At 38.7% G+C, this 20181-nt stretch overlaps 1 protein-coding gene across 2 annotated transcripts in view; it reads right to left on the reverse strand.

Annotated features, from left to right (window-relative positions):
• Positions 1 to 19779, reverse strand: part of SLC41A2 (solute carrier family 41 member 2) — a 119041-nt gene extending 99262 nt beyond the window's left edge. The window contains exons 1-2 of one of the 2 annotated variants that reach the window (XM_049626222.1): positions 19214 to 19779; positions 13550 to 13715 (exon numbers count right to left, since the gene is read on the reverse strand). The gene's annotated coding sequence lies outside the window, so the exon portion shown is untranslated. The remainder of the gene's footprint in view (positions 1 to 13549; positions 13716 to 19213) is intronic. The other variant, XM_049626223.1, reaches the window with a different exon arrangement.
• Between the last annotated feature and the right edge of the window lie 402 nt (positions 19780 to 20181).

Genomic DNA, 20181 nt, shown 5'->3' on the forward strand with positions numbered 1-20181 from the left:
GGTAAATATCCTAAATACTGCTCAGGGCATTTATTTTACAAATACTTACAGAAAGATCTACTTTGCAAGCCAACCAAAAGAAAGCTTGTAATGCACTTATAACTGAATGCTCTTCTCACAAAGTCTGCTCTTTGTAGACTGCCCGGAGTAGAGCCAGCCCTCACAGGCTGGCCAGTGACCAAATTCTCTCTAAAGACTGAACGAAGAGACACAGACACAGCTGTAGCTGGTTTGAGAGTGACGGGCACTGAGCTGCAGGTTCATACCCCCCCCCCCCCCCCCCCCCCCCCCACCCCCCGCCAACGCAGAGAGCCTAGGCGAACCGCTGCTGCCGTAGCTGCAGAGGCTTTCAGAACAATCTACTGCAATGGGTCTAAAGGCCTCAGGTCAGAACACTCAGGCCTGCCTTATACTTGCAAGAGCATCCGCGATCAAGAAATCGGCACTTGGGGCGCCTGGGTGGCGCAGTCGGTTAAGCGTCCGACTTCAGCCAGGTCACGATCTCGCGGTCCGTGGGTTCGAGCCCCGCGTCAGGCTCTGGGCTGATGGCTCGGAGCCTGGAGCCTGTTTCCGATTCTGTGTCTCCCTCTCTCTCTGACCCTCCCCCGTTCATGCTCTGTCTCTCTCTGTCCCAAAAATAAAAATAAAAAACGTTGAAAAAAAAATTAAAAAAAAAAAAAAAAAAAAAGAAATCGGCACTTATTTGATAAGGGACAGATGACCCACTGCCCACCCACCAGGTGAGAGTAAGAATGATTGCTGCCCGTACTGCTGCTTTTAGTGAAAACGATTACATCTTTCAATATTTGTTTTCAATTCCTTAGAATGTCTATCTCCTCTCCTGGCATAGGAAAATCAACAGCAAGAAATGGCACACAGAAAAAGAGAAGGAGCTACGGAGGGGACAAGCAGGTGCGAGAGCCTGTCTCATCTACTCATCATTCACTCACTTTTCTTCCTTCCCTATTGTGACTGTGGAGGCTCTTGGAATTCCTACTGGGGAACATTTTCAAATAGATTCTAGGACTCCAGACCTCCTGACTCGGAATATCTGTATTTGAGGCCTGTATATCTTTCTTTTTAAGCTCCCCAAGGGATTACAGTGCAGACTTCTTGTTGACTTGTCCTGAGAATCCAATGAGTAGATTAAGTACCAGTTGCTTTTTTTTTTTTTTTTTTTTTTGCCACTCGCAGGTTGATCTGCATATAGAGAAAAGTCAGTGTTTAAAGAGAATCAGTGTCCAGAGTAAAACCAAGGTCGAGACTAAAGCAGAGGAGAAAACAAGGAGTCCCAGAAAGAGAAAGACAGGCAGAACAGCAGCCTGAAAACCCTTCATGTCGAGATGCTGAGCTGTACTTCTGGAACTTACGAGATTCCCAGCAGCCTTATATGAGAAGATTGAGCGGGTTTCTGTTCCTTCAACCTATTTGCCCCTTTTTATTTTTTTAAATATTTATTTATTTATTTTGAGAGAGAGAGAGAGACAGCACACACAAGTGAGGCAGAATCAGAGAGAGACAAAGAGAGAGAGAGAGAGAGAGAAAAAATCCCATGCTGCTTCGTGCTATTGGCACAGAGCCCAATACAAGGCTGGATCTCACAAACCATGAGACCAGGACCTGAGCCAAAATCAAGAGTGGGACACTTGACTGATTGATTGAGCCACCCAGGGGCCATTGCCCCTTTTTAAAGAGTGAGCATTTCACTGCCTCAAAGAGATCCTCAACTAAATAAAATATAAAACAAACCCCAAAGGGATTGAGTTTTAAGACAAATCTATTCTACTGAAGGGCCTGTGATATATACAGGGAGTTTCTTCCTTTTGAAGTAGAATTATCAGGTTGATCAAAACAGAAATGTGGAGAAATGTAAATAAATCAGAAAGAAGCATGGTAGCATCTGTACCACCATCCAGTCACCCTAAAGTTCAGAAAACTCAAAATGTGTCCTTGGGAAACTTGACCAATTAACCCTAAATAGAAAAATAAAGGAGAGGGTAGGGGTGGGGAAGAGAGGAATTTCTCAAGACATCTCTGTTAGAATATTTTTACGGCTAAGCACAGTCTACACAGTGTCGGCCAAGAGCGATCCAGATGCAGACATGTCCAGCTCATACTTTTGTTCCTAATATTCTCATTTCTGCATAAGCTATTCAGAAACTGAGATGGAGAGATAGATACTCATCAGGGTCTCTGTTGACAGAGACCACAGAATAGGGCTGAAATCTAGCCCAAGCCTCCATTCTCAGGGCTACCTTTTTCTGGGAAGCACTGTACAAATTTCAGGGGCACCTGGCTCGCTCAGCCAGTAGAGCTTGAGACTCTTGATCTCGGGGTCGTGAATTCAAGCCCCACAATGGGTGCAGAGATCACTTTAAAATAAAAATTTATACAAATTTCCATTTCCTGCGTGAACACATTCTTCCTCTATTCCATGCAGTTCTGGTAGGTCTATCAATCAACAGTATCCTACCCTCCAGACTACATGATGACAAATGGTTTGAGCAGAACCTACTTCCTCTCCCGGAATTTCACATGCAAGTAAAACTCTGGATTGTGAATAACTTGTTCCACAAGTGTTCCACAAGACAAGCAAACATGTCTAGTAAGTTTTAAGTTAATAAATGAGTGACGTCTTGCAATACAAGTAATACAAGACACCAAACATCACATGATCACAACTGAGCCAATGGTTCTGAAATTCGCTTTGATATACCAGTGCTTTGGATCACAAGCATGTTCCCAGAACGAATTATGCTCCCAAACCAAGGTTTTACTGTATTTTTTTTCTTACTATGTCCTGAGTGCCTACTGAATGCTGAGACTAACATAATTAACAAAATAGGCACCATTCTTGCTTCTAACAGATTTTACCTTGTAGTGGGGAGGAAAAGCAACCAGGTGAGCAAACAAATGAGATAATTTATGATAAAGGCTATAAAAGAGAGAGCTGATTTAATGAAGAGTGAGTAAGTTATAGGACTACCTTAATGTGGAAGGTCTCTGGGAGAGTTTACTCACTTCCCTTTGGAACAACATAATTCTGAAGCTGTCCCTTTATCTTCCACCTCAAAAAGTCCCCTCTACCACCACCACTATTAGTACCACTTGAAGGAAAGCCCATCTACATTAGAAGAGGATCCACAGAGAGAATCAAAGCCAGGAGATGAAAGGGTCCTGACAACATAATTAGAATGTCTATTTCATTTATTTTAAGCTCATTCCAGCGTTGTTGTTACCAATTATATGGGCCAATAACTCTTCATTGCATAAGCTAGTCTGAGTGGTGTTTTTTGTCCTAACATCTTTTTTTGTTGTTGTTTAAGAATGCAATTTGGAAATAGTAGGGATTACCTTGTTACAGGCACATGCCCTGGACCACATATCACTATTTTGCACTGAGGAATATGTGTTTATTTTTATTTTCTCCTTCATTTTATCAAGTTAGTGACTGATCACCAGTTAGTCTAATGCTTGGTTACTGACAAGTTCCATTACCACTCTTAAAGACTCCTTAAACTTTTTTCTTTTAAAGAAATCACGTAGGGGCACCCAAGTGGCTCAGTTGGTTGAGCACCAGACTCTTGATTTCAGCTCAGGTCATAATCTTGCGGTTCATGGGTGAAGCCCTGCATCAGGCTCCATGCTGACCACACAGAGCCTACTTGGGATTCTCTCTCTCTCCCTCTCTCTCCAAATAAATAAATAAAATAAAGAACTCATGGAAATAATGGATTACAATCGAAATACTTTGTGGTAGATTTAAAATGAGTGATGTACATACATGACCCCAAATAAAAATTGGTTACTTATTATTGTTGTTTACCCATGAATGAGTAAAAACAAGTAAAAATTTTTAAAAATAAATAAAAGGAATTGGGCAAGGTTTCCCGTAGCTTTAAGGTGCTTAAGTTAAAGAATGCCAGTGGAGATATTTATGGCTCATTCTTCAACTTCTTAGTAGATTACATTAATCTAGTATCAACCTAGATGAGAAGAAATAGTGTCTTTAGAACTTTAGTGGAGTGGCCGAGGCTTAAATTCTGAATTCTTGCTGTCAGTTATAAAGCGACAAACTCTAAGAAAAAATAATCCACTATTTTATTCACTAATGGCCAGTATTTCCACAAAACAGAAGTTTCAAATTAAAAAAACAAAAAAATCAGCAGTAGAGTACAAGTAGAATGATTAAAATTGTGGCCTGGGACTTTTTTTTTTTTTTCCAAAATTGCTAGATGAAAAATACATATTTATCTATACTATTCATCTAACGTCAGTGAAGGTATCGGGCATAATTCAAAAACCCTAGATTAAGTGGCTGCATCAAATACTGTTATTTAGCAGTTTTGTTCCAAAGACTCTAGGTGCTGAGCACAACCAACACAAGGACAATTCTATTTTAGTGCCTTAGATCCTTGTTACTCCAAGCATGGTTTATGGTCCAGCAGCACTGTCATCACCTGGGAGCTTGTTAGAAATGCAGGATCTCCGCTCTCATCCCTAGCCCAACCTGTGAATCAAAACCTGCTCTTCTAATAGCATTCCCAAGTGATTTGTGTACACATGAAAGTTTGAGAAGTGTCTCCCAGTACATTCAAAAAAGAATCTGATTTACATTCATTACACTAAAAATTAGATGTTGTGAAACTTTCGAATGTGAACAAGGATGTGAGCACTGGTAATACACAAAACACTACTAGTGCAACTATAAACATTATACTGCCTTGGAAAAACATTGTTGTATGCTAAAATTAAAGATTCTATGCCCCACATTTCCGCAAATTCCACCCTAAGTTCATATCCTGGAGAGACTCATGCACAGTATACTAGAAGACACATAAAATAATATCCTTAGCAGCATCTTCATACTAGTAAAAAATTGGAATTAACTCAAGAGAAAACATAAATTGTAGGATATTAATACAATGGAATAGATGAAGAATGGTAGGATATAATCACAAACTTCAAGAGAATGGGTATATTTGAGTACGTGGTATAAAAGCACACAGAGAGCTTCAAAGGTATTGGTTATATTTTTTCAGCTTGATAGTGGATATCTGTTTCTTACTGTTCTTTATTCATATAGACTACATGAGTGCTTCAGTAAGAATGATATTGTAGATTTTATTTTACTCCCATTATTGCTGCCCTCCTATAAGAGAATTATCTCCACCTGTTGAAGGGACTATGAGAGAATTCTACTTCCTCATCTCCACTGACAGCAGATTTGGCCATGTGACTTGAATTGGCCAATGGAATAAGAGCAGCAGCAACACCTACAAGCAGAAACAGTTCGGCTATGTCTCCTCTTCCATCTGTCATGAGAATGGGATGTCCTCGTTTAGTGCTACTTCTTCAGACTGGGTCCTGGGACAAAGACCCATGCAGAGCCCCAGCAACTGCGGCCAATACGCAGTAACCCACAGGCAACATGTAAAGCGAGAGAGAAATAAAGCATTGTGGTTGAAAGCCATTGAGAGTTTGGAATTATTACCACAGCATGATCCAACAAAAGCTACCTAAAAGTAAGTATGTAGAAAAGGACCCTGATCCATAGATTCCTACCTATTTTAGTTGAGTCTCTGAGCACTTAAGGGTTCCATCTACAGTTAAAGAATTTTGTAACAATGGTTTGCAAACATTTAGATCTCATTAAACAGTCAAATTTCTCCCCAAATTTTACCAAAAACAATCTTTCCCACTTGATGGCTGTTAGAATGGCCATCAACAGGACAAAAGATAACAAATGCTGACTAGGATTTGAAGAAAAGGGAACCTTTGTCCACTGCTGGCAGGATTGTAAATTGGTACAGCTATTACGGAAAAAATATGGAGGATCCTCAAAGAATTAAAAATAGAACTACCATATGATCTAGCAATTCCACTTCTGGGAACATATCCAAAGGAATGATCTTTAGATCATTGAAAAGATATCTGTAGCCCTGTGTTCAGAGCAGCATTATTTACAATAGCCAAAACATCAAACAACCTAAGAGTCCACTGAAAGGTAAGTGGATAAAGAAGTTGTGGCGTGTGTGTGTGCGTGTGTGTGTGTGTGTGTGTGTATGCATGTGTGTGTGTACATAGTGGAATATTATTCAGCCATAAAAAAATAAGGAAATCCTGCCATTTGCAACAACATGGATAAATCCTGAGGGCATTATGCTAAGTGAAATAAGGCAAAAAGAGAAACACAAATACCACATGATCTCATTTATAGGTAGAATCATAAGAAAAAGAAAAGAAAAGAAAAGAAAAGAAAAGAAAAGAAAAGAAAGAAAAGGACCCAAACTCAGAAAAAGGATCAGATTTGGGATAACCAGAGATGGGGCCAGGGGAAGAGAAGGGTGAATTGGAACAAAAAAGGTTAAAGAGTACAAACTTCCTGTTATAAGATACACAAGTACTAGGGATATAATGTGCAACATGATGACTATAGTTTCCTCTGCTCTATGACATATAAAAGTTGTTAAGAGAGTAAATCTTAACAATTCTTACCACAAGAAGGAAAGGTTTTTTCCCTCATTTCTTTTTATTCTCTCTATATGGCTTGATGGATGTTAACTTACTATAGTAATTACTTCACAGTCTAAACTTTATGCTGTAAACCTGAAACTCACACAGTGACATATGCCACTTATATCTCAATAAAACTGGAAAAAAATTAAATAAATATATATATAAAAGTTTTAAAAAATTTAATGATTTTTTCTAAAAAATAAGCGTACATAATAATCTCTATCAAAATAACACCAGTATTCTTCACAGAGCTAGAACAAACAATCCTAACATTTGTATGGAATCAGAAAAGACCCCAAATAGCCAAAGCGATCTTAAAAAAGAAAACCAAAGCTGGAGCCATCACAATCCCTGACTTCAAGCTGTATTACAAACCTGTAATCATCAAGACAGTACGGTAGTGGCACAAAAACAGACACTCAGATCAATGGAACAGAATAGGGAATCCAGAAATGGACCCACAAACGTATGGCCAACTAACCTTTGACAAAGCAAGAAAGAATGGCCAGTGAAATAAAGACAATCTCTTCAGCAAATGGTGCTGGGAAAACTGGACAGCAGCATGCAGAAAAGTGAACCTGGACCACTTCCTTACACCATACACAAAAATAAACTCAAAATGGATGAAAGACCTAAACGTAAGACAGAGAGCCTCAAAATCCTCAAGGTGAAAGCAGGCAAAAACCTCTTTGACCTTGGCCGCAGCTACTTCTTACTCAACACATCTCCGGAGGCAAGGGAAACAAAAGCAAAAAAGAACTATTGGACCTCGTCAAAATAAAAAGCTTCTGCACAGCAAAGGAAACAATCAGCAAAACTAAAAGGCAACCAACAGAATGGGAGAAGATATTTGCAAATGATATAACAGATAAAGGGATAGCATCCAAAATCTATAAAGAACTTACCAAACTCAACACCCAAAAAACAAATAATCCAGTGAAGAAATGGGCAAAAGACATGAATAGACACTTCTCCAAAGAAGACATCCAGATGGCCAACCAACACATGAAAAAAATGCTCAACATCACTCACCATCAGGAAAACACAAATCAAAACCACAATGAGATCACCTCACACCTGTCAGAATGGCTAAAATTCACAACTCAGTCAACAACAGATGTTGGTGAGGATGCAGAGAAAGAGGATCTCTTTTGCACTGCTGGTGGGAATACAAACTCTGGAAAACAGTATGAAGGTTTCTAAAAAAATTAAAAATAGAACTACCCTATGTCCCAGCAACTACACTACTAGGTATTTATCCAAGGGATACAGTTGTGCTGTTTTGAAGGGCCACATGCACCCCAATGTTTATGGCAGTACTATCAACAATAACCAAAGTATGGACAGAGCCCAAATATCCTTCAATAGATGAATGGATAAAAAAGATGTGGTATGTATATGTATATGTGTATATACTCAGCAACCAAAAAGAATGAAATTTTGCCATTTGCAACTATGTGGATGGAACTAGAGGGTATTATGCTAAGCGAAATGAGTCCGAGAAAGACAAATATCATAGGACTTCATTCATATGAGAAGCTGAAGATACAAAACAGATAAACATAAGGGAAGGGAAGCAAAAATAATATAAAAACAGGGAGGGGGACAAAACATAAAAGAGTCTTAAATACAGAGAACAAACAGAGGGCTGCTGGAGGGGTTGTGGGAGAGGGGATGAGCTAAATGGGTGAGGGTCATTAAGGAATCCACTCCTGAAATCACTGTTGCACTATACGCTAACTTGGATGTAAATTAAAAAATTAATTAATTAACTTTAAAAAATAACTGTACATTTTAACACCAAGAATGAAGAAGGGAGCGGTGCCTGGCTGGCTCAGCTGGAAGAACTTGATCTTGGAGTTGTGAGTTTGAGCCCCATGTTGGGTGTAGAGGTTACTTAAAATGAATAAATAAATTAAAACTTAGAAAAAATATTATATGGGGTGCCTGGGTGGCACAGTTGGTTGAGCATCTGACTTCAGCTCAGGTCATGATCTCACAGTTCATGAGTTTGAGCCCCACATTGGGCTCTCTGCTGTCAGCACAGAGTCCAATTCAGATCCTCTGTCCCCCTCTCTCTGCCCGCGCCCCTACTCATACTCTCTCTCTCTCAAAAACAAACATCTAAAAAAATAAATACAATAATTAAAAAAAAAAAAAAAAAGAATGCAGAAGAGACAAAATCTTAGACCAAAAGACAGCCTTTCCATTAAACACATTTAGATTAATGAAGAACTCACTCCGTGTTCCCTATAAAAGTACTGTCATGGGACAGCACTGGTCTACAGAGTCACATCAGAGAACCACTAACTTAAAGAAATATAAACTAATAATACCAGATACTCCTTATGAATTCAACTTTGGTCACAAAAATGAAAAACACTAGTTTAAATTGCTTGTTTTTAAAAGTTAGGTGGGGCGCCTAGGGTGGCTCAGTCGGTTAGGCGGCCGACTTCGGCTCAGGTCATGATCTCGAGGTCCGTGAGTTCGAGCCCCACGTCGGGCTCTGTGCTAGCAGCTCAGAACCTGGAGCCTGTTTCAGATTCTGTGTCTCCCTCTCTCTGACCCTCCCCCGTTCATGCTCTGTATCTCTCTGTCTCAAAAATAAATAAACGTTAAAAAAAAAATTAAAAAAAAAAAGTTAGGAAAAGCAGCATATTGTATGTGTGTTGATTTACTACATCATTATCTTGGAGAAAATCTGTTCCTGGTGCTGGAGGAGGCATTGTTTGATTGCAAAGGCTAAATAATACACTTGAAAAATCCAACAGAGCTGTAAGTTACCAGGCCTGTCCTGCCTAATTACTAAGAAAGGCACTAAATGAGAGCTTAATACTTTGTTATCTTCCCACAACAAAACTGTTTTGAGTTAATCTGTTACCAGCATTCTCACAGTTAGTCAAAAAATCTCAAAACTTGTCCATCAGGTGGGTATATTTATATAAATATATTTGTATAAATTGTATGTATTCGTATAGTGTGCATTCTGCTCCCTTCTGTTTTCTCTTTGACTATGTTTTCTGGTTATTCAAATGTAGGTAGTTACCACGGAGGATGTATTATGTAGTCAGTTAGTTTTCAGAGAGGTTAGGGCAGACCTCAGCTGACATACAAAATTATTTTCTAGTTTCATAAAAAATTTTGGTTCATTCTTTTGAATAATACTCAGTAAGTACTTAATTGTTTAATTGTATAATTAGTTCATAAAGAAAGATCATGTCTAGTTAATTTGCTTTTTGCAGCACCTAGGCAACAAGTTGACTTTAAGTATTTTCATTTTAAGATCTAAATCTGTGTAAACTTAAATCCTCACCAATTTCTCTCAATGATCAACTCCTTTCACTTAAGCAAAAATTATGTTTAAAAGTCTTTTAGATATCAGTTTCATGACCTGAACACTTCAGGTTCCCCATTTCTTATCCACAATTCCCTTTTCCTAAGGATTTTCCATCAAATCACCTTTCTCAGAGCTCATCCCAATAAGCTCTTAAACAATCATCCCTCTGGTTTTCTCATGTTCACCCCGACACCACTCTCTGCCATTTTGCTGTGACCTCATGCCAACTCCTCCTTCCTTGAATGCTCATCAGAACCTGGGAGGACACTCTAATCCCATCTATGGGGATCACAGACCTTGACTACTGGTTTGTACTGAAGAAGTCTCTTCTCATTTGAGCTAGCCCTGCCACTTTTACAGAAATCATTTCTCATTTTTAGCCCTTGATTATCCTCATCCACTGGGCTCCCCATATCGCTTATTTTGGGTTCCTAATGTTTCACAATAACTCACTGCCTTCTACTAGATTACCAAACCCAGGTAAATTATTCTCTCTCCTCTAAACTTCCTTCATTCAATCCAATCTCCTTTATTCAGCTTTTCCACTTCTATACTTCCTACCAAATTGTTCCTAACAGCCAGGAACAATTCATCTCATTCAAAAGGTGATGATAAAAGTATACCACCTCAAAGAAATCTACCCGGGGCACCTGGGTGGCTGAGCTGGTTAAGCGACCAACTCTTGATTTTGGCTAAGGTTATTGCTTCTCGGCCTTTTGGCTAAGATCAAGTGTTGATTTTGGCTCAGGTCATGATCTCATAGTTTATGAATTCAAGCCCGCATGTGGGGCTCTGTGCTGACAGCGTGAAGGCTGCTTGAGATTCTGTCTCTCCCTCTCTCTCTCTCTACCCCTCCCCGACATGCATGTGCTCTCTATCAAAATAAACACTTAAAAAAAAAAAAAACTACCCAAATTAATGTAGGATTAAAGGTACAGAGAGGAAAGAATAGTCAAAATTTATTGCCAACAATAATTAGCAATTCTCCTATCACAGTTTTAAAGAGAGAATTTAAAAAAATTTTTAAGTTTTTATGTTATTCTTTGAGACAGCATGCACGTGAGGGGGGCTAGTGGGGGAGAGAGCGGTGGGGAGGGGGGGTGCGTAGCAAGAGACAGAGTGAGAGCGAGAGAGAGAGAGAGAGAGAGAGGGAGAGAATCCCAAGCAGGGCTCAATCCCACGAACCTTGAGATCATGACCTGAGCTGAAATCAAGAGCGGGACGCTTAACTGACTGAGCCACCCAGGCGCCCCGAGAATTTTTCTTATTTTAAATGAAAGGTATCCATTTGGTTTCCCAATGCCAACTCCCACATGGCACAGATGACACGTTGTGTTTCTTATGATATTTGAATGTATCGCTTGGCCCTCAAAAGGTAAAAAATCAATTTGTAATATAAAAGAAACCTCCAGAATTCCAAATGCACCATCTTGGCTTGGCAGAGGTATATATTTCATGGTATCCAGTTAAGAACGTAGAACTAGGGGGAAAAAAGCATATAAATGTCTTCTGCTCATGTCCCGTAGCTAAACAAGGAAAAGGAACCATTCCACAGTAACAATTCTAAAGAATGAAGGTGAGCCCACTTAATAACTATCCCACAGGCTTTATAAGGGGTGAAGTCTCAAATTGGTCCAAACAACAGATGAGCTATAGTAATTTACATATCTCATAATTTTTATCATTGTTGAGCTCATTTAAAGGTAGTTGGAGGGGCCCCTGGGTGGCTCAGTTGGTTAAGCGTTGGACTTTTGATTTTGGTTCAGGTCATGATTTCATAATTGCAAGATCAAGCCCCACGTCAGGCCTGAGCATGGAGCGTGCTTAAGATTCTCTCTCTGTCTCGGCGGGGGGGGGGGGGGGGGCGCCTGGGTAGCTCAGTCAGTTGAGCATCCCACTTTGGCTCAGGTCACAAACTCGTGGTTCATGAGTGCAAGCCCCACGTTGGGCTCTGTGCTGACAGCTCAGAGCCTGAAGCCTGCTTTGGATTGTGTGTTTCCCTCTCTCTCTGCCTTTCTGCTGCTCATGCTCTCTCTCTCCCTCCCTCAAAAAATAAATAAACATTAAAAAAATTTTTTTAATAAAATTAAAAAAATAAAAAATTCTCTCTCCCCCTCTGCCCCTGCCTCACTCTTTTTCTCTTTCTCAAAAAAAATAAAAATAATAAATATAATTTAATAATGGTTTATTTAGAAGGATACGTCAAAATCAAGCTAATGATTCAACTAAAACATATCCCAGAGTTAAGCCATTTCTACTTATCGAGAAAATGTTGACAGAATAAATATGTGTGTCCAAAGAACTATGTGTATTGCATAAACAAAGTACAGTTTATTCTGCCAAGTGCCATCAGTTAGATTACATCTAGTCCCTATCAAACCAACCAACTGAAAAATGAGGAAAAAATTCAACCATTTAACTAGATATTCTGATTAAATTCAGAGCAATACACAAATAGTTTTAATAACACAGGAAGCCAACTATTACCAAAAACATCAGTTAGTGCTACTGTTTGAAAAAACCTGAGGAATAGTTGGGTGGCAAACAAGTTTAATCAGAGAACTCCGTTTTGAAGTTGAGAAAGCGCTTTTCAACAACAAAACAGTTTATTTCTCCTACTCTGTCTTCAACATTTCTTACACGTATCTTATTCAAAAATTACCACTTAACACTCTCTCCTTCAATTGACAAGCTATTGACATTCATTAATTTCCTGCAAACTCCTGCTGAGAACATCACCTTCTCATCAATCATTCATGTATAAAGTCATAAGAAACTTTAGAAATAATAGCTACAGACAGCGTTGCTACTGAAAACCAGTATTTTTCTTTTCTTTAATAAATATTGAAACCCCCCCCCTTTTTTTTTTACTTCAGCAGCAAGGAAACTGATAGCTATAGTTAAAATTCAAGTCTATGATTCATGTATTCATCTTAATGTGATACTCCTAGTTTTATTTTCTCTAGTACTAGTCTTGTAATTCTTTTTTTAAAAAGCCAACATTTCTTGTAGGTGTTGTTTTTTTATAAACTGACTCAACACCTCTGTGTAAAAGATAGTGTACATAAGAATAAAACATAAATAATGCATTTCCTTAGCAGTGTTCTCTGGCACTTGTAAGTCTAAAATACCTAAATTTAGAAAGTAAGTAATGACTTCATCAGCATTTCAAATTAGTAAACATTTTTCCGAACTCCTACAAAAGTATACTTTCATACTTTTCCCCCATGACACATCCTTATATTCTTACAGAGAATTCAACCCTGAAAAGGTAAACCCACTTCTAGACCAACATAAAATATACCATCAACTCTGTGTATAATTAAACTAAAAATTGAAAATGAACTCTTTCAGAATTTTAAGGTACAGAAAGGATGCCGATGTCCCAAAGTTTAAAAGAAAAAAAATCCCATTTTTAAGAACAGAGAAAGGAAGAAAAAAGCTAATGTGTCAAAATTTAAAAGAAAAATGAAACTTTCTTTTTAAGAAAAGAGAAAGGAAAAAATGATTTGCCACAGATAAAGTCAGCATTTTTTTTCTACATTTTAAGACCAGGAGTATTCCATAATTGTCACAGTATCTCATTTTAACTATTTACTTAAAGCACTTCTACTCACCCACAGCTCCCCCCTCCCCCGGCCCCAGATCTCAGAGGTGAAGCAGTGAACTGACGGGCAGGCCATATTACATTACCTTCCAAAGTGATAAAACAGCACAGCTCCCTCGCAGAGGTGTTCCTCAGGTGGCAGCCTAACACCACCTTCCCTCGCTGGGACACCTGCACAATGGCACCGCCCAGAAAGATCTTCTACCTTCCCAGGCTGTGCTTTCCCTCAAGGGTGCTCCCTGTTACATAGCGCTGTGAAGTCAATTCAAGTGCACAGACTCAGTACAAGAGAAGATACACAGATGAGGTAAACTACAGGTACACGGTGTTATGTTACTTGATTATCTTGGCAACAAAGTGAAACAATGGCCTAACTCAATCAAGTCTCTTCTCTACCCTTTGGTCAGGGCTGTGTACCTTTTTACTCAAATACCAGCTGGGTGGGGGCAGGGCGGGGGACGGGAAAAAGGTTGGGGGAGGCTCTGGGTCCAACTTGAAGTTCAAGCTAACTATACTCAAAGCCACCTAAAAACCAGCCTAGTTGTCATGATGGTCTTTGCTCATAAAAATATCCTGACTACCCTTCCTTCTTTCCCTGCTCATTTGAAACTGTTCTTCTAATTCCCACTAGCATAGAGGGAGGTTTTTTTAAATTATTTTTCTTTTTTGGTCTTCAGTGCAAAAAAAAAAAAAAAAAAAAAAAAAGAAGAAGAAAAGGCAAAGATACACAAAAATTGTTTATTCTGGAAACCTATTATTCCGAGATAATCACTGATGACATAGTGGTATATAACCTTACTATATTTTAATATATATATATATATATATATATATATATATATATATATGTTCAAAACAAAAATAGGCTTATATTGTACATATTATTTTACATCCTGCCTTTTGCATTTCATAAAATATCCCCCCAAATTTCCTTATCAATATTATTCTACTGAGTTACTATTAATGGTTACTTACAATTTCCTCTTTCTGAAATTCCTCAGAGCTCTAAAATTGCCTCTTCCTTCCTACTTCTCCCTCTGCACTCATCTCTCAATAAGAACAGCACAACCAAAAAGCAACAGCCTTCATTTAAAGAACACAACCTAAACACTGCCAGATAGCTGACAAACGGTTGCATTCATTTTCCATAGCCATGATTTCATTTATACTTTATACTTGTTACATAATTGTGGATGAATAACTACGTGTGCCCACCAAGCTCCAAAGCAGGGTCAGATTACCAAGTCTATGGCGGGTCTCCCTCATAATCCATCACATATAATTCAAAATGACAGTAACTCCAGGGACTCCTAGGTGGCTTAGTTGGTTAAGTGTCCCGACTCTTGATCTCAGTTCAGGTCTTTTTCTCAGGGCTGGGAGTTCAAGCCCTGCACTGGGCTCCACACTGGGTGTGGAGACTACAGTAGTAATAATAATAATAATAATAATAATAATAATAACAACCCCAAAGTAAGAGTCACAAAGTTATTATTTTTCCCAAGACTACCTCACTGTTTCTTTAAAAAACATTAATTTTTTTCTCTCTCTTTTGGTACTTCCTTGCTAATGCTCAAACACATGTTTGGATTGCCTAGTAAGCACTGCCCCCAGGGTTGAGAAAGGGATAGGTTTGTTCTAAAGAGTAATAGCATTTAGAATTCAGATTACAAAATCTATTCACAAAATCCCATACCTGAGTATACAGAGTTCAGTCAAGTACGTTTTGAAAAGGAGAGAATATTAACTGTCTGTTCAAAGTTGTAGACCCGATGTGGAATCACTGGCAAATGCATGTGTTTGAAACTGTACAAAGCTTACCGAGATATTTACTATGCTTTCATTAAACAGGTTAATTAATAACAGGGCTTGCACTGAGTGATTTTACGGGGAAATTTCAAGTGACTCATTTAGCAAATCTCCACACTTCAATTACGAGAGATGAGCTTCTTAGAAAAACTTAAATGTCAAGAAGTGTCCACCCGCCAATGATATTGACAGTAGTTAAGTCAAACTGCTGTGTCTTAAATCCTGACTTTTACTAGCTGTGGGATCTATGCCTCTAAATCTCCGTTTCCTCATGAAAAACAAACAAACAAACAAACAAACCTCCCTAACTGGGTTTTCATAAAGATTAAAGGACTTAATACACGTAAAATGCTTACATCGGTGTACTGAGTCTTCAAAATATGTTTAGCTAATTATCATTATGCATCATTAGTTTTATAGTTTATAAAAGGTTCAAAACCTAATATCCCACCTCTTTCTCCCCATACTAGGGAATATACTGTACCATACAATCACAAAAATATTATATATTGCTAGGTTGAACCCCTGGCTTATAACTTTCAGATCAACTGTTTTGTTCCAATTTTCTCTAAAAAAAATAAACTGAGGGTAAATATTTATCTTTTATACAACTTATCCAATCTTGCTTTTAATTACCCTGCCAGTATGCTATAAAGTGGTATGTGTGTGTGTACACAAATATTTATATACGTATATATATATATATATTGACCAGTTTGTACATACACTAAACAGTACACGTACTGAACAATACGGGTCTTCAGGAAACCAGTACTTTAAAAGAAAAAAAGAAAATGAAAGCTGAAATAGGAAGTAGCTCTAATATTGTTGTTAAGTTTACACACCATACCTGATGTATCTTTCATTTTTAAAACGATATCTAAATAACATTTTTACAGTTTACAAGGAACACAGACTACCTTAAACCACACCGTAAGGTTTATTCTAGACCGAAAACTAAGTCTACTCAACCAGAACATGAAGCACTAGAAAGACAGAATCCATCATGAGTTTGCCTGGGGTTATTTTGAAACCTCATCATCTGCGAATGCTAGAGTACAAGAGTTTTCTGCTTTAAAAAAAAAAAAAGAAAAGAAAATTCAAATGTTATTAAACATTCTTTGTTAATTATTTATCTAAAAACATAGAGGAAAGTGGCAGAGTGTGAAGAAAATAGCAGATAGCACTCTGGACTCGCACATAGTCTTTTTCGAAAACCTGGGAGACAGACATGTTCATACCCTGCAGTTTGAGAAACTGAGTCTTGAAGAGGTTAAGTAATATGCCCAAGTTGTAAAGTTAGTAAGATAAAGATACAGGACTTGAATTCATGACTTGCTGACTAACCAGCTCATGACAAGGAAGATGCTACAGGCATTCTCTGTGTTATGATCCTTCTGTCCCAGAGCGGGCCATGGGGGACAAGGACTACAGAACCAAGATCCTTCCAATACTCGTTCTCAACTTTGCTCATGCCCAACACTGGAATCCAGTAAATTGGGTTCAAGTTATTTTTTAACACAGCTGATGGTTCAAGAATGAAAGCAGCTCCTTCTGAAGTCTCATCCCTAACTCACAGGTGAATTCTCTGCATTTTCTTCTATTATTCAATTAATAAGTTAACAAGTATTTCCTGAAGACCCAGAAATGTAGCTGTATCGTAAATTGCCCTTTTATAAGTCACATATAAAACTGCAGAAAAGAGACCACTTCTATCTTAGTAGTACCTGCCCCCTCCCCGCCAAATGCTCTTTCTTTGCAAAACATTATTGCCCTTATTTACACGAAGGTCATCCTTTACTAGTTTATGAGCTTTTGATACAAATTCTGCGTATTTCCTATTCAACATTAGTCAAAATGTAGATGTTCACTAAATACCTGTTGAAAGAAGGAATGAACTAAACAATGGTGAACAAAACCTTAAAGAACAGGTAAGATTTAGGTGCGCCTGTGTGGCTCAGTCGGTTGAGCATCCAACTTCAGCTCATGTCATGATCTCACAGCTTGTGGGTTTGAGCCCCACCTCGGGCTCTGCACTGACAGCTCAGAGTCTGGAGCCTGCTTCGGAGTGTATCTCCTTCTCTCTCTGCTCCTTCCCTGCTCATACTGTCTCTCTCTCTGTCTCTCTCTCTCTCTCTCTCAAAATAAATAAACATAATAATAAAAAAAATTTAAAGAACAGGTAAGATTTAGAGAGATGGGAAAAAAGGTAGTTGGGGGAGAGTGCATTCCAACAAGGTGACTGGTTACCATCCATAAAACTGCTGGGGAAAATAGACAGGTCTATGCAGAACATTCATGTCACTATGTAGCAAAATGGTGAACTGGGTAAGATCTGGAATTCCTTAGTAGGGTGTTTAGGACTTCCTTTTCTTATTTATTTATCTATCTATCTATCTATCTACCTATCTATTTATAGCAAGCAAGAGAGAGGGGCAGAGAGAGAGAGAGAATCCCAAGCAGGCTCCTATCTGTTTATTTATTTATTTTAGCGAGTGGGGGGTGGGGAGGGGGCAGAGAGAGAGAATCCCAAAAAGGCTCCACCTCCATGCCCAGTGCAGAGCCTAGCGTGGGGCTTGATCCCATGACCCTGGGATCATGACCTGAGCTGAAACCAAGAGTCAAATGCTCAACCCACTGGGCCACTTAGGTGCCCCTAAACATTTACTTTTAATGCAGAGCAATTATTTGTTTAAATTCAACCCTATGTGAAATCCCTATATATAAAACAGGAACAGACAAAGCAGTACAGAGTGAAGCACCCTGCTTCCCATCCACTAGGTCTCTACCTACCTAACTTGAGAAGACCCAGAAGCCCCTCATGAGAGCACAATTTGAAAAACACTGGGTTGAAGAAAGGTCTGGAAGGGCAGATACCAAAGTGCTCAGAGTATTTATTTCTAAAGAACCAGGTTGGCCTCGGTTGTGGGGTAGGGTAAGGAAGGACTTGAAACACCACTTTTGCTTTTTAAATCCTGTATATTTTTATATTATCTGTACTTTTGCTTATATTGAGCACTTTTTTTTAAAGTTTATTTATTTTATTTTTTTTTTTTTTTAAAGATTTTTTTAACGTTTATTTATTTTTGAGACAGAGAGAGACAGAGCGTGAACAGGGGGGAGGGGCAGAGAGAGAGGGAGACACAGAATCTGAAACAGGCTCCAGGCTCTGAGCTGTCAGCACAGAGCCTGACGCGGGGCTCAAACTCACAGACTGTGAGATCATGACCTGAGCCAAAGTCAGACGCTTAACCGACGGAGCCACCCAGGTGCCCCTTTATTTATTTATTTTGAGAGAGAGAGCAGACACGAGTGTGAGCAGTGGAGGGGCAGAGAGGAGAGAGACAATCCCAAGTAGGCTCTGCACTGTCAGTACAGAGCCTGACTAGGGGCTTGATCTTGATCTCACAAACCACAGGATCATGACCTAAGCCGAAATCAAGAGTTGGACCGTTAAGTGACTGAGCTACCCAGGGGCCTTTATTGAGCACTTTTTATTTTTTAATTTAAAAAGTAATAAATAAGAAACCATTGCTCTAAAACGGCACTTTTAATGGTTAAATTTCAAGTGCACTGCCACATCGTAATGAATCATTTCCCTATAGCAGGGCATTTTCTTCACTAAACTACATTGCACCGAAAATGAACATCTTGGTGCATAATAATTTCCCATATTTAGAATGATTTCCTGAGGATAAATTTATACAAGTTAGCAGCTTCAATTTAGGTTCTACAATGCACTGCTTAAAATAGGACTCTGTAGAACATAAAAATACAAGACTCAGTAAGTATTTTTAAAAAAGCCATCCCATATTAGCAAAATTAGATCCTAGCACTCATGTTTAAGCTACATAAAATCTAATTTACAAAACTAATTAGCCAAGTTTCCACATCTCAAAAGTATATTAAAGAGAAATTTGAATCAGAACTTGAAATCTCTCTACCTTTCATGAATTTTTCATAACTTCTCTTGCCACTTATCGAAACCATACACTTAAAGAATTTTTCCTTCACAGTTGGGTTTCACAATCTAATTCTGTGAAGTCACAGTACTGTGACAGTACAATCATTCTCTGGCAACAAACTGACATCATTAAATTCTTATTTGTAAGTTCTTTGGGTGTATGGATGTTCTATTTTTACTTCTTCTAAAACCAAAATTTATTCTCTGTTGCCTCTCCACTAAGCTCATATGATTGATACATTTTAATCTAATTTATTCTCTTTGTTCCTAACCATCTTTATAAAACTGTCTTCTGGTGAGTGCTCCGAAAATGCCCATCCAAACAAAATATAAATGACTGCTAGATTGCCTCCTCGTATGAACAATCTGTCATTGCTCTATAGTCCTTGGGAAGAAAAACTCCCAGATCAGAAAGTCTCTTCTTTTTCTTCTCTCTGCTACTGCTTTAGAATAACATTAGAGTACTTTTTGTTAAATATTATCTTTTAAATAAATCAATATGATTCTATCACTAACATGATTCCAAATGAGAAAACAAGAATTGATGGGGGGGGGGGGGGGGGGGGAGAAAAAGAGGGGGGGGGGGGGGGGGGGGGGGGGAGAGAAAGAGAGAGGGAGAGGGACAGAGGGAGAGAGAGAATCATAAGCATGGGGCTTGATCCCACAACCCTGGGATCATGACCTGAGCTGAAATCACGAGTCAGACGCCCAACCAACGGAGCCACCCCAGGCACCCCCCAAAAAAGAATTTCTAATAAAACCTTTTTCTTTTTCCAAAAGCAAGTATTATTAGAAACATCAAGGTCATTTCTACTACCATGTAACAGTTCTAATACACAGGATATTTAGACTCTATCAACAAAGATTTACTTAATCCCTACTGGGTACCAAGCACTAAGCTAAATGCCAGAGGTTCAACATGAGACAGATCTTTCCATCAGTGCAAAG

This window comes from Panthera uncia, chromosome B4 (assembly GCF_023721935.1).
Source record: "Panthera uncia isolate 11264 chromosome B4, Puncia_PCG_1.0, whole genome shotgun sequence".
NCBI classification, from domain to species: Eukaryota; Metazoa; Chordata; class Mammalia; order Carnivora; family Felidae; genus Panthera; species Panthera uncia.